Source organism: Geotrypetes seraphini, chromosome 18, assembly GCF_902459505.1.
Source record: "Geotrypetes seraphini chromosome 18, aGeoSer1.1, whole genome shotgun sequence".
NCBI classification, from domain to species: Eukaryota; Metazoa; Chordata; class Amphibia; order Gymnophiona; family Dermophiidae; genus Geotrypetes; species Geotrypetes seraphini.
This window is the reverse complement of record NC_047101.1, coordinates 9,901,958-9,916,694: the sequence shown is the minus strand read 5'-3', so window position 1 is coordinate 9,916,694 and position 14,737 is coordinate 9,901,958. Positions and strand designations below refer to the sequence as shown.

The 14,737-nt window shown below is 44.9% G+C and overlaps 1 protein-coding gene across 5 annotated transcripts in view; it reads left to right on the top strand.

Annotated features, from left to right (window-relative positions):
• The window catches only part of FSTL4 (follistatin like 4), a 529,137-nt gene that overhangs the window by 210,107 nt on the left and 304,293 nt on the right, over positions 1–14,737 (top strand). Inside the window, exon 1 of one of the 5 annotated variants that reach the window (XM_033927447.1) lies at positions 13,324–13,460. The exons of the other annotated variants lie outside the window; for them this stretch is intronic. The gene's annotated coding sequence lies outside the window, so the exon portion shown is untranslated. Of the gene's footprint in view, positions 1–13,323; positions 13,461–14,737 lie in introns of those variants that run through there. 5 annotated transcript variants of the gene reach the window in all.

Here is a 14,737-nt window from a genome sequence, read left to right as displayed (position 1 = left end):
CCTCTTGTTGTCGTGGGACCCTTGAAAAAGAAGATATCTTCCTCCGCCTCGATGCGGCCCGTAAGATACTTGAACGTCTCGATCATGTCTCCCCTCTCTCTGCGCTCCTCGAGCGAGTATAGCTGTAATTTGTCAAGCCGTTTTTCGTATGGTAGATCCTTGAGTCCCGAGACCATCCGGGTGGCCATTCTTTGCACCGACTCCAGTCTCAGCACATCCTTGCGATAATGCGGCCTCCAGAATTGCACACAGTATTCCAGGTGGGGCCTCACCATGGATCTATACAATGGCATAATGACTTCCGCCTTACGACTGACGAAACCCCTTCGTATGCAGCCCATGGTTTGTCTTGCCTTGGACGAAGCCTGCTCCACTTGATTGGCAGACTTCATGTCCTCACTGACGATTACCCCCAAGTCTCGTTCTGCTACCGTTTTTGCTAGGATCTCGCAAATCTGCAATCACAGAGAATTTGGTCATGGTGTGTGCAATTTGGGGGGTATTCTCTATCCCTGAGAACATCTGTGCCAGGGGTTTTCAAAGTTGTTTTCAGGGAGCCCAGCCAGTCAGGTTTTCAGGATATCCACACTGAATATTCATAAGTTAGATTTGCATGCACTGCCTCCATTGCAAGCAAATAAGAACATAAGAATTGCCGCTGCTGGGTCAGACCAGTGGTCCATCGTGCCCAGCGGTCCGCTCACACGGCGCCCTCTGGTCGAAGACCAGCACCCTAACTAAGACTAGCCCTACCAGCGCACGTTCTTGTTCAGCAGAAATCCGTCTAACTTTGTCTTGAATCCCTGGAGGGTGTTTCCCCCTATAACAGCCTCCGGAAGAGCGTTCCAGCTTTCCACCACTCTCTGGGTGAAGAAGAACTTCCTTACGTTTGTACGGAATCTATCCCCTTTCAACTTTAGAGAGTGTCCTCTCATTCTCCCTACCTTGGAGAGGGTGAACAAGCTGTCCTAATCAGCTTTTAATGGTATGATCAATTACCAAGCCAATTCAACCAATTCAAACCAAATCAAATCAAACTCGTGACTATTTATTACGGGTATCCTGAAAACCTGACTGTGTGGATCAGGTTTGCAAATCGCTGTATGTATTTTTTTTAAAGTTAAATTCTACCGCTGGAAATAGCAGACATAAGTGGTCACAGATATAACAAAATGAATTGAAAAATAGTTCCGAGGCCTAGGCCCCACTTTCATGCTGCTAATTTTTAAATTAAAAAAAGAAAGAAAGAAAGATGGGGACAAGGTGATGAGACACCTGGGAGTCTTAGGGAATCCAGTCTTGAAAATCATGATTTTGTTTTAACTCTTATATAAATTATATAAAACATGTTTTTGCTAGCACTGACACATTAAAGTGAGGAAGCTATGTCTCTGCTGTTTGTGCCAGGCTTGTTGGCCTGGATTTTTGGGGGGAGGTTTTTTTTTTTTAATGATTTAACTTTCCGTTCGTTAGAACAAAATATACATCCTGCATAGCAATGAGTATGATTCAATTTTCTCCAATCTCAGACGTCTTTAACACAAACCCTTCTAGATAGGTTCCCAAGATAGCGTGCATGATAAATGAAAGCTTTCTCCTTCCTATATTAAAGCATGCAAGTTCTAAGTCTGAGAGAGAAGAAAGGCGAGTTTTCACCAGGAAACAATTTCCCCAGATTTGAGGGCAGTTCGAGCTGTTGCATCAGCCCTGCAGAAACCTGGAATATTTCGTAGGTTGATGTGAAATTTGTTTAATGACCAACAAGAAATGTGGTTTTCACATATGAACTTTGGAGATCACATGGGTCCCTTCTGTTAATAATAAAAAAAAAAAAAGCATCGGAATCTATCAAGAGCTCAATTTTTAGAGTTTACGTTTAAACGATTCTCTCTGCAGCTCCTCAATACCTCTCCCTATACTCCTCCCTGGAAACTCCATTCATTGGGCAAGTCTCTCCTCTCTATACCCAGTGGCATAGTGAGGGCAGGTGGTGTCCTGGTTTGCGGTACCCCTCTGTGCCCTCCTCTCAAGCCCTCGCTGCTTCCATACCCCCACATCACACTCACACCCTCCCTTCAACAAATAACCAATCTGTCGATCAAATTGGGAAGGATCCCAGAAGACTGGAAAGTGGCGAATGTTACGCCGATCTTCAAGAAAGGTTTGAGGGGAGATCCGGGAAACTACAGGCTGGTGAGTCTGACCTCGGTACCAGGAAAGATGGTAGAGGCGCTGATAAAGGACCGCATCGTTGACCACATTGACGGACACAATCTGATGAGAACCAGCCAGCACGGCTTCAGCAAAGGAAGATCTTGCTTGACAAACTTGCTGCACTTTTTGGAGGGAGTTAAAAGGCAAATACACAAAGGTGACCTGGATTTTCAGAAGGCGTTTGACAAGGTCCCGCATGAACGACTACTTCGTAAAATTGTGAGCCATGGGATTGAGGGTGAAATACACACGTGGATCAAAAACTGGTTGGTGGATAGAAAACAGAGAGTGGGGGTAAATGGGCAATACTCAGACTGGAAAAGCGTCACCAGTGGAGTGCCTCAGGGTTCGGTGCTTGGGCCTGTGCTCTTCAACATATTTATAAACGACCTGGAAATTGGAACGACGAGCGAGGTGATTAAATTTGCACATGATACGAAGTTATTCAGAGTAGTGAAGATGCAGGAGGATTGCGAAGACCCACAACAGGACATAAACACGCTCGAGAAATGGGCCGTGACCTGGCAAATGAAGTTTAACGTGGACAACTGCAAGGTGATGCATGTTGGTAACAAAAATCTTGTACAGGATGTCTGGTGTGGTACTCGGAGAGACCCCCCAGGAAAGAGACTTGGGGAGTACTGATCGACAAGTCGATGAAGCCGTCCACGCAATGTGTGGTGGCGGCGGCGGCGAAAGGAGCAAACAGAATGCTTGGAACGATTAAGAAGGGGACCACGAACAGATCGGAGTCTTATGTTCTTCCCCCATAACTTTTTATATCTTCGCCAGTGTAGGAAGTTACTCCGGCTTGCTGCTCGCACTGGTGTTGGCTTTCTTTCTGATGTCACTTCCTGGCCCTGCAACTAGGAAGCGATTATAGAGGGGAGCCAGGCCTGTGTCAGCATTAGGCTGGAGAAGTTGTTTGTGCCGGTTAAGATTTAAAGAGGCACAATGGAAGGGAGGATGTGAGTGGTGCATGGGGGGGGGGGGGGCACGGAAAGATACTGGCACCTCTAACAAGATGGTGCCCAGATCGGTCTTCCTCCCTGCCCCCCTTACTATACCACTTTCTGTACCCTTCTCCATTATTGCCTACTCCAGAATATGTTCCTTCTCTGTTGCTGCGCCATATGCCTGCCTGAGTCACTACGTCAAATTCCATCCCTGGTAGTATGCAAATTCAGGCTAAAAGCCTGCTTTTTCAAGGTTCCTTTTAACTCTTAACCCCCACTCGCTTGTAAAGCACCCTGAGAAACTTCCCAACCCCCTACTTGTCCTGTTTGTTTGTTTGATTAGACTGTAAGCTCTACCGAGCAGGGGATATCTAATAAATCTTTTAATGTGGGGAGTGTGTGGTGCAGTGGTTAGAGTTATCGCCTTAGCACCCTGAGGTTGTGGGTTCAAATCCCGCACTGCTCCTCATGACTCTGGGCAAGTCACTTAATCCCCCTTGCCCCAGGTACATTAGAGCGGGAACCCACTGGGACAGTTAGGGGAAAATGCTTAGAGTACCTGAATAATTTGTAATCTGCGTAGAATTGTAGGATATGCAGAATATAAATTATATTTTGTTAATTCAACATAGTGTCTTGGTTTTCAAATCTTTTCTTTATTTTTACACATGTCCAGGACGGGGTGGGTGGGATATATTTTTTGGTTCATTTCTTGATCAAATTGTTGGATGGGAGGGGAGGGATTAATGTATTATCTTCATTGTTATTGATGGAATTTAAGTGCTTATTTTGTTATAAATGTATGTATAATTTATGGCACTTTGTATTGGTTTTGAAAATTAATAAAGATTACATAGATTCTTATCCCCACCCCTCTCCCATCCCTCCCAACCATATACTCCATTATTGTATGATATATGTAATAATAAAATACCCCCCTCCCTACCTCATAAACTGATAAACATAAGGGAAATAATTTTACTTAATCCTGACTATTTTGTTAATGGTTTCCACACATCCTGAAATTTCTTAAAATATCCCTTTTGTAACGCAATAAATCTTTCCATTTTATAGATATGGCATAAAGAATTCCACCAAAAGTTATAATTTAATCTCCAGTCTTTCCAATTATATGTGATTTGTTGAATGGCAACCCCTGTCATTATTAGTAATAATTTATTGTTATTTGCAGAAATCTGACTTTTTGCTCTCATATCCATACCAAATATCACAGTATCATAGGATAATGCCACTGGGTCCTCTAATAAATTATTAATTTGGTCCCAAATTGATTTCCAAAAATTCATAATAAATCTATGTAATATACCAATGATTGTTTATAAGTGATGTACTTATTGTTACTGTGAATGAAAATTTTAACACTTAATGTAATTTGTGAAAATGAATAAAGAATTATTAAAAAGAAAAAGAAAATTAATAAAGATTTATAAATTTTTTTTAAAAAAGTACGGCCCTGTGTCTGTCTAGCAGCTCTATAGAATGATAAGCAGTGGTAGGTGCCCACTTTACGAACTGTCTGCTGGCATATTCCATATTCAACAATAGCTCTATTGTTATGATCTCGGCTATAGAACTTCATGTTCTGTTTTCTCCACATCGATCTGGAGCAAAGATTTCAAACCAGTAACGTGAAGTAGGAACAGAATATCGCAGGACAAATAGAAGCCGAACTGCAGAGGGCCTCATTTTTATGCAGTGGCTCAGCATAATTCAGGCACAAGTCGCTTTTATTGAAATTGTGAACAAATGTGACTACCCACGTGTACATGAATATTAACAAAAATCATAGCAACACAGAGCATGGTGGCAGGAAAAGGACATATGGTTTATCTAGTCTGCCCAGCTACACCAACTGTTCAGCTCTGCGATCCCTTTCCCAGATATCTTCTGTGCTTTGTCCCCATGTGTTCTTGAATACTGTGTTCAATTCTGGAGGCCACATTACCGTAAGGATGTGCTCAGAGTTGAATCGGTTCAGCGGATGGCCACCAGGATGGTCTCGGGGCTAAAGGGTCTCCCGTACGAAGAAAGACTGAGCAAATTGCAGCTCTACACTCTCGAGGAGCGTAGGGAGAGGGGAGACATGATTGAGACATTTAAGTACATCACGGGACGGGTAGAGGTGGAAGATGATATCTTTCTTCTCAGGGGACCCTCGACCACAAGAGGACATCCGCTCAAGCTCAGGGGAGGGAAGTTCCGTGGAGACACCAGGAAATACTTCTTCACGGAGAGAGTGATTGAGCATTGGAACGAGCTTCCAGTGCAGGTGGTCGAGGCATGCAGCATCTCAGACTTCAAGAACAAATGGGATACCTATGTGGGATCCCTACGAGGTCATGCCAAGGGATAGGGTCACTAGGACTGAATGAGCGGGTCAGTAGAGTGACAGTATAATTACAATTATTCTTTAGGGGGTCAGTAGATTTAAGAGGGTGGGTAAATAGTGTGGGCAGACTTGATGGGCTATGGCCCTTATCTGCCGTCATCTTTCTATGTTTCTATGTTTCTATGAATTCAGATACGGTTTCTGGCTCCGTCACCTCCACTGAGAGACTGTTCCATGCATCCACCACCTTTACTGTGAAAAAATAGATACAGGGAGTCCCCGGTTCAAGAACGAGTTGCGCTTTTTAAACCTGTTCTTAAGTCAGAGTTGTATGCAACTCAGAACTTGTAGATTTTCAGATTCTTGCTGTTTAACCTCTGCTCCCAGGTGACACAAGGGCCAACTGTCCCTACCAGTGTTCCCTCTAAGGTACAGCATGCACAACCACACACTGTTCTTAATGCGGCCATGTATCGTTCCTGCACCTGCTGAGTCTATGCCACTGGAAATGCTGCTCAGTGAAATCAAATGAAGCCACCAGCAACATTCCAGAGCTGAGATTGTGATGTCATAATGCCTCATTCCACCAATGCCTAAGAGCCAAACTCTTCAGTGATGTCACAAAGGCTTGATTATTCCTACACAGGCAGTCCCCGGGTTAAGAATGAGTTATGTTTTTAAACCAGTTCTTAAGCCGGATTTATATGTAACTCAGAACTTGTAGATTTTCAGATTCTTGCTGCTTAACCTTTGCTCCCAGCTGACAAAAGGTCCAACTGTCCCTACCAGTGTTTGCCCTAAGGTACAACATGCACAACCACACACTGGGGTCCTTTTACTAAGGCGCTCTAGGCATTTTAGTGTGCACTAAACGCTAACGCACCTATTATAGTCTATGGATGCCTTAGCATTTAGCGTGCGCAAAAACGACTAGCACGCCTTAGTAAAAGGACCCCACTGTTCTTAATGCGGCCATGCATCATGCCTGAATCTGCTGCAGGAGAAGTGTAGGCGTTTATGCCACTGGACATACTGCTCAGTGAAACCAAATGAAGCTGCAACCGCGTTCTTAAGTATGAATCGTACTTAAGTCAAGTGTCTGTAAACTCGGGGACTGGCTGTATATTTTCTTAGATTATTCCTGAGACTCATCTTTTATCCTTAATTCTATGACCTTTTCTTTTTTTCTTTTTTTTTAATAGAGCCTCATTTCCTTTGAAAGAGGCCCATTTCCTGTACCTCGATACCTTAGAGCAGTGGCGTCATGAGGGTGAGAGGCTCCACCCCCCACTCTTTTCCCGACCCCCCCCCATGCGTGCGCCCCTTCCCTTCCCCCTCTACTTCTAGTTGTTCACCACCATGAGTGACAACTTCAATGTACTCCTCGCGACCCTGGCGGCTCTCCCTCTGACATCAATTCCTAAGCATGACACCTGGAAGTGACAGTGGGAGAACTGACGGGGTCGTGAGGAACACGTTGAAGTTTTTGCTCAAGGCAGTGGATGATTAGAGTTATGGGGAAGGGGGGCACACACGTGGCAAGGGGAGAAGGGGTGCCAGCACCCCCACTAACATGACGCCCGGGGCAGACTTCCCCACACGCCCGCTCCCTTATTACGCCACTGCGTTAGAGGCATTTAAGGTGGAAAATTATCAGTGTTGGGCTATTGTAAAGATGGGTGATTTTACTGTTCAGTCATTAGTAACTAGGTCCTATTGCATAAAATGGGACTTGAACTTAAATAACTTGTTACTGGTTAAAAATAAAAATCGTAACAGTAGCATACACTGATAACCCCCTCCCTCAGGTGTCTCTGTCATATCTCTCCCAGCGGCACACCGACAAATCCGCACACGACAAATGCGCCCCGACAAATGCACGCATGAAGAAGTGCACGCACGACAATTGTGCCCCATGAAGTGTGCACACCAAAGAGGGAAAGTTTGAAAGGTATACATACATTGTGCTACTCTAAATCTGTCATAAGTGGATAGGTGGAAGGCCCTGATTTGCTCAGACTCCTCAGGCCCCGCCCCCTTGGCGCCTCAAGCCCCTCCCAAGGGATGGGGCCTGAGGAGTCTGAGCAAATCAGAGCCTTCCACATATCCACTTATGTAAAGGGTTCCCATAATCATAATCTAAACCTTACCCTAACACTAGATCCCATGTGAATCTTTTACGTGTAGTGGGAGGGATGGCCCCCCACATCCACCCCTTTAAAAAAAAGGGTTACTTCGTAACCATCAAAAAGACAAAATGGTATCCATATGGAACGCAGTTGTCAGGGCGCATTTGACGGGTCACCTCCCATTCAGTGCACGTATTTGTTGTGATTGCAATTGTCAGGGCGCGCATTTTACGGGTCACCCTCCCAGCTTGTCTTTCATCATAATTTTGTTTGTAGTTTTTTGTATGAAGCCTCGTGGAGTGCTCAATAGGTCATTTGCCTACTGCACCCTCAAGCCGAGTTTGATTGCTGACACCTTTAGTCCATTCAGCAATTCATTCTCTTTCAATTAATCAGTGGATAAAGAGGACTGTGGAAGGCAATTCGAGTCTGCCATAAAACCATCACACATGTGACAGTCACCATAAGTCATTGACACATACAGTGATCTTTATATCTCTTCTGAAGGTATGTGGTCTCAAGACGTTTTCACAATAATCCAAATAGGGTCCCGCCAGAGACTTAGACAGAACCGGTATCGCCTCCTTTTTCCTACCTGCCATTCCACTTCCAGTGCACCCATCTAGAATTTTTCTCACTGCGATTTTACGCGCCACGCCATTTCACGTTTGATGCTCAGACACGTACATTGTTTTGCTCATATTTTTATCTTTGTACCCTATATCAGTGATTCCCAACCCTGTCCTGGAGGAACACCAGGCCAATCGGGTTTTCAGGCTAGCCCTAATGAATATGCATGAGAGAGATTTGCATATGATGGAAGTGATAGGCATGCAAATTTGCTTCATGCATATTCATTAGGGCTAGCCTGAAAACCCAATTGGCCTGGTATTCCTCCAGGACAGGGTTGGAAACCACTGCCCTATATCATCTGGCTCCCTGAGGAAGGCGGTCTCGCCGAAACACGGACCGTGTAGGGTCCGTCAGGACAATCATACGTGTATTACTAATTCAGACTTTTATTTGTATTTTTATTATGAAGAGCGAATAAAAATCATCTTTCAGAACATCCATATCCACAGTCTGTTGTTTTTTACCCATCTAGAATTTGCCATCGCCTGTAATAATTCAGAAACTTAAATTCTGCATTATAATCATTTGCTGTACGCACGCAGTTATCAAAACCAAGGAAGCCCAAAAGTAAACTCCTCGTAATATATGTGCGCCTTGCATTATGATTATCTTATCCCGTCGTCTCCTTACATTTTCTTTACATGGATCAATCATCTAACTGAGATATATTGTAGAAAGCGCCAATTGCATTATCTGTTTTATTAATAGGCATTTTATTACCGGCAGTAAATATGCCAATCAAATATTTATTTATTTTTTTTCCCCCTTAACTCATTTTTCCTTCTAGACTGCATGACTGGCTCCTTTGTTGTGCAAATGCTACATAATATATTAGCAATAGGTTTCCTGTGCAAAGATGGAGAATTCCTCGGCGAAGCCTGTTGGACATGAATAATGAAAGCTCGTCAGACGAGTGCAACGCATCTCAGAAGTGCTGTGTTGCTGAAATGTGGCACAATGAAACATTTATCCCTTTGAAACATTTATATTCCACTAATTCCTTATGCCTTCGGTGGGTTGCAATTATTATTAGAATTTCATTTACTTTTCATTGAGGAAGGTCAACTCCACGTTTACCTCTCTCTCAAGCTCTCTTGGCCTCCAGGGAGCAAACTGCAGAACACAAGCAAACAAATTTCAGCGAGGGCTCCATGTCATATCATTTTTGCTTCATTCAGGATGTGCTAAAACTATTACTAGGTGCAGATAAGGTCAGGAACACTTTAATGGTGGTGGTTGGGTTTTTTTTTTTTTCGTATCTGCACAACGGACCGTGATTTTCTGCTGGCCCATTGGATCTAGAAAGAGAACGAAGAAACCAGGGGAAAACGAAACCACAGACACAGATACAAAGAAACAAAAATGGAATTGTCCAGATCAGAAGGATGTGCACTAAAAAAAAGTGTCCTCCAACTCATCCGATAATGTGAAGATCTTTATTCCTCCAATGTCACAATGGTACATTCAAACGACTCTATGCACGGATGTCAACACGATGACATCACGCACACGCGCGGAGGCGCATATGACTGCAACCCGCTTTGGTGGAGGGATCTGGGAGGTGCGGGGAGAGGAGGAGAGATGCCAGCCAGGAAGAGAGTCATCTGCACTGGCTGACTTCCTACAGGACATGCCTCTTGCCGCGAGAGGCACATCCCGTAGGCAGTCAGCTGGCGTGGACAACTCTCCTCCTCGTCAGTGTGTTACGGCACACCTAAAATCTCAGGAAGTACACTGGTTTGCGATACATTGCTATAACAGATGCCTACATTATGGTTTGGAGATGATAATTCACTACAGAGCAAAGAACTGGAACTATCTACGTGTGAGGTCCTATAGATAGAAAATTCCTCCAAAGTACTGGGAGTTAACACTAGACTCAAAATTAACCTACAACACATATCGCCTCTCTAGTGAAAAAAAAAATTATTCTTTAAGATGAGACAACTGAGGACAATTAGACCAGTCCTAACTCAGACCAGTTTCAGGACAGTTTCAGTCCTAATACCCTTCCTGGACTACTGCAACTCACGATATGGTGGTATTGCAGAAGAGCCCAAGAGACTTCAACTGCTACAAACCACAGCCACAAGGTTAATTCTCAAAAAAAAGAAGTGATACGAGAGGGCAAGACCACTATTAGAACAATTGCATTGGCTACCGACGAACACAAGAATCCATTTCAAGATAGCTTGCATGGTTCACAAAGCGATCTATGGAGAAAACTTGGAGGGATTAGCATCTGTTATTAAAGTCCCACACTCCTTCAACTCGCATATATCACAATCCTTCAAACTACCCTTCCCGTCGCCTCAAAAAGTACTTCCAAGCCTCGGTTTCATTCTGTCAGCTGATTGGAAAGTGTCGGCGGCGGGCCTTTGGTTGCTCTGTGTTCGGCGTCGGTTCCTGAGGAAAGGAGCTGTTAGGCTCCTGGAACCAGCTCTGATCAAACCATGTTATGAGGTCAACCAACACATGGAGTGGCTCCAACTATTATAACGCTGAACTGCCAAAAATTGCCAGAAACAGCTAAGTGCTTTTGTGCCAGCTTTCCCGCGGGAACTCATTTTCCCGTCCCTGGGAGTTCTTTTCCTGTCCCTGCAAGCTCCATCCTCATCAGCACAAGCCTCAAACACTTAAAAATCCTAAGTAGCAACATTCTAGAGCTCAGATTGTGATGTCATAATGCCTCATTCCACCAATGCCTAAGCTCCGCCCTCATCTGCACAAGACTCAAACACTTTAAAATCCTAAGTAGCAACATTCTAGAGCTCAGATTGTGATGTCATAATGCCTCATTCCACCAATGCCTAAGCTCCGCCCTCATCTGCACAAGACTCAAACACTTTAAAATAAGTGTTTGAGGCTTATGTGGTTAAGGCAGAGCTTATAGGAATGTGACAGCGACAAAACTCATGGGGACAGGATGGGGAAATTGAGTTCCTGCGGGGACGGTGAAAAATGGTTCCAGTGTCATTCTCTAATTCACACCTCCCCCCTCCCCCCCCAAAGGCCAGCAACAAGCCGTCATGTCACCACAACCTATACAATGTATAGACTTTATCCACAAATTTACAGGGAACGTTCAATGCAATTATTTCAAAGCAAATTGCTATATTTAGATTTAACAAATAATCCACAACTTGTCCTCCCATTTCATAAGTGGTACATCAGTTCTCTATAAACAGAAATAGCATTTTTTGTTGTTTATTGTAAATAGAAAATGTGAATTTGCCCTCATCAACTCTAGAGTCCTAAGAAATGGAAGCTCGAGGCCTCCGTGTCGATGGGCGGAATATAACACGGGGCTGGTAGGCCCTCGTGTCGCTCATCGGCCGGGGAAGGATAGGATAGGCTAGAGGGTCAGTCAGGCAGAGTATTTAAATTTGATTGGTGGGAAGGTGGGTACCGCGTGGGGCCGAGGCTATATAGGGGGGAAGTGGGAGGATTTGTCCTATTTAGGGTCCTCCAGGGCGGATTTTCCCACCCTCCCACCTATTTGTTATGGAACAGTAAACAGTAGCTCGGGGTTGCAGATCTCCCGAGCTACAGGGTCATTGGAGCTCATCCGGTGATGAGCGGTGGGCCGGTGCGGTTTGGGTGGAAATGGGCGGGGTCTGGCCCATGACTTAGCCCAGTGTTCTTCAACTGCCGATCTGCAAAATAATTATTTTATTTCTGCCGGTCCTTAGGTGTCAGAAGGTTGATGAATGCTGCTGTGTACCTTATCAGAAAATGGGCGAATCGGTCCCCCAGGAAATTTTGGGAGGATTTCCCCAATGAATATGCATTGAAAGCAGTGCATACAAATAGATCTCATGCGTATTCATTGGGGAAATCCTGAAATCCGACTGGATTGTGGCCCTCGAGGAGGGACTTTGACACCCCTGGGTTAGAAGAGCAGGTTAAAGGCTAGAAAAGCTAATGTTCTCTCATGAATGCTCCTTGTGACCTTGGCCAAGTATCTAATTTTGACCATCATTCTCTATGGAGAGGCACTATGGTACTTGATCCAAATTCTAAGAAAATATACAGTAAACCCCCATGAATTCATGAATTGCGGACTCAGTAATTTGCGGTATTTGCCAACCACCACTTCCTTATACTAAAGCCATGGTTACACCAATCAGGAGCTGCTTTGACATGTTATCTGGCGTGTCCTGATTGGCGTAGCCTGACTTTAGTAACAGGAAGAGGCGGTCAGAGCATACCACGAGTGATTTTCTGCCCCAGCCGCACTCTCCTGCCTCTGGACAGGCGATAAACCATATTTGCGGTTTTTCAAAATTTGCGGGGGTTCCTGAAACGGAACCCCCCATGAATTTCGAGGGAGTACTGTATTCCAAATTGAAATTTGTGAACAGAGAATACTCAGGATGTACAGTATAGGAAACATGTATGACAGCAGTATCCCTGGTGAGCCCAATGAACTCAATGAAAGGGGCACTGAGATCACATGCAAATTTTAAATTTATTTATTTATTTATTTTTAGATCTGTAATGACGTTTATTTGTAAGGGCATTTCAAAACTGATCGTTTAAATCAGCAGATGTCAGAATATTTTGACTACTGGACGATGGCATGTTTAAAAGAACATTTTAATATGTACTGATGAATGTATGGAGTTTGTTTTATTTTATGCATGTAATAATTTGGTAGATAGGCGAAATTTTTTTTTAACTACATGAAATATTCTGCTGTGCCTCCGGTACAAGTAATACTTAATCCAACGTGTCACGATGCAGCGCTGACAGCACCTGTCCCAGCCTCGCTGTTTCGAGAGCCAGCAGGGGGGGGGAGGGAACAAACGCTCCACCCAGGAGGGCGGGGTCTCGAATAGAAGGTCAAGGGGGCGGGGCTTTAGGTGGAGGAAAGGAAGATCTCGTCCCCTCGTTGACAGACCGACAAGCTCACAGGTGTCAGCTTTTGGGCTGAATATGCAAATGGAGGCGTGACGTCAGAGAGCTTGGCTCCAGCCATCAGAAGTAGGGCAGGCAGCAGTTGCAAGGCAGCCCCTGGAGCTCGCCTCTACGGAGCCTTCGCCCTAGCTTGCAGCCTGCACATCTAGCTTGCTGTCTCCAACGTGGGGGATACTAATTGGGCAAAGATTTGGTTTTAAATGCCAGTGGCTGCAAGATCTCGGCTGTCCACCCTGCATCTGATCGTCTCCGGCACTGGTAAGTACAATGGAGAATCCCGAGAGAGGGTGGTTGGGCTTCTGTAGAATGACCGATGCATCCAGCGACAGAGCCTAATCGAACTGGGAACGATTCTTCGGCAGGATGGAACCTAGGCTGAGCCTAAAGGCGGCGGGGTGCTGGCTTAGTCTAGTGGGCATTCTGGCTCTACTTTGTTGTTGTTCCACGGTTGCCCGCACTTTGTAGGTTGCTTTTTGTGTTTGGAAAACAAAAATTGATGCCACCTAAAAAGTGGCACGGAGCTCGGATTTTTGTAAGGACGTGCGGGTTTAGATCCGTGAGATCCGCGTTTTACCCCCTTCCCCAGCAGGATGTGCTGATGCTGTGAGAAAAACGCCTGGTAAGGGATCCGACCGGGGGAAGGTCTCTGGAAACGCGATCGCCTCCTCTTCTTTATCCACACATCGAGCTTGAGCTGCCTTCAGGGCGCCCAGAGTTTGTGAGGCATTGTGAGTTGAGCGCAGCCCTCTTGTGTGTTGTGTGACTCGTGGATGAGAGAGAAGGAAGGGCTCGAGCTGCTTATCCAGACATTTCTCTCCCAAGATCATGTCCTTGGCTTCTGTGATGTTTACAAGCTCCGGGGTGGTGTTTGGACAGCGCTGACTGCAGAGGGAACGCGTGCGAAATGCACAGAGCAGATTTTCAGAACAGCAAAGCAGTCTTCTAAAAACAAATAACGAAACCCTTCATAAAATAGACGCGTCTTATCAAACGGAACTCTCTAGTTACTCTCCCGGGGAGCTGTTTCCTCTTGCTGCAAATCCCCTGCTTTCCAGAATAGCTAGAAGCACTGGGAAAAAAAAATCGCCTTAGTTCAGCAGCCGACTTTTTTTTTTTTTTTTTTGACAGTACCCAAGGGATGGGAAGGGAAGCAGAGACAGCCTAAATGCAAGCTCTCCGCCTGTTTTTGATATGCCCACATCGCTTGCAAATGTATTCACAGATTCCTGCACTCTTTCTGGATTAGAGGTTCTACTCCGTGCATCCTAGGTTAACCAGCAACCCAACCACGACCAGATCTAGAAGCAATTGAAATAAGACGACTTTCTTTTTTCCGCTAACATAGAGTACACATGTTTACCTAGCATGCTCACACACATGGTATAGCCTTAAATGAGTCCAACTAGGAACTGCTGAACAAAATCCCCGCTGTCTGCTAGCATTCCCCCACCCCCAATTGGTCCTTGCTGTACTCGCCTATGTTATGTGGTGCGTTTTGAGAGCGCTAAGCGGTTCGTTCATTCAGTTTCTATCAA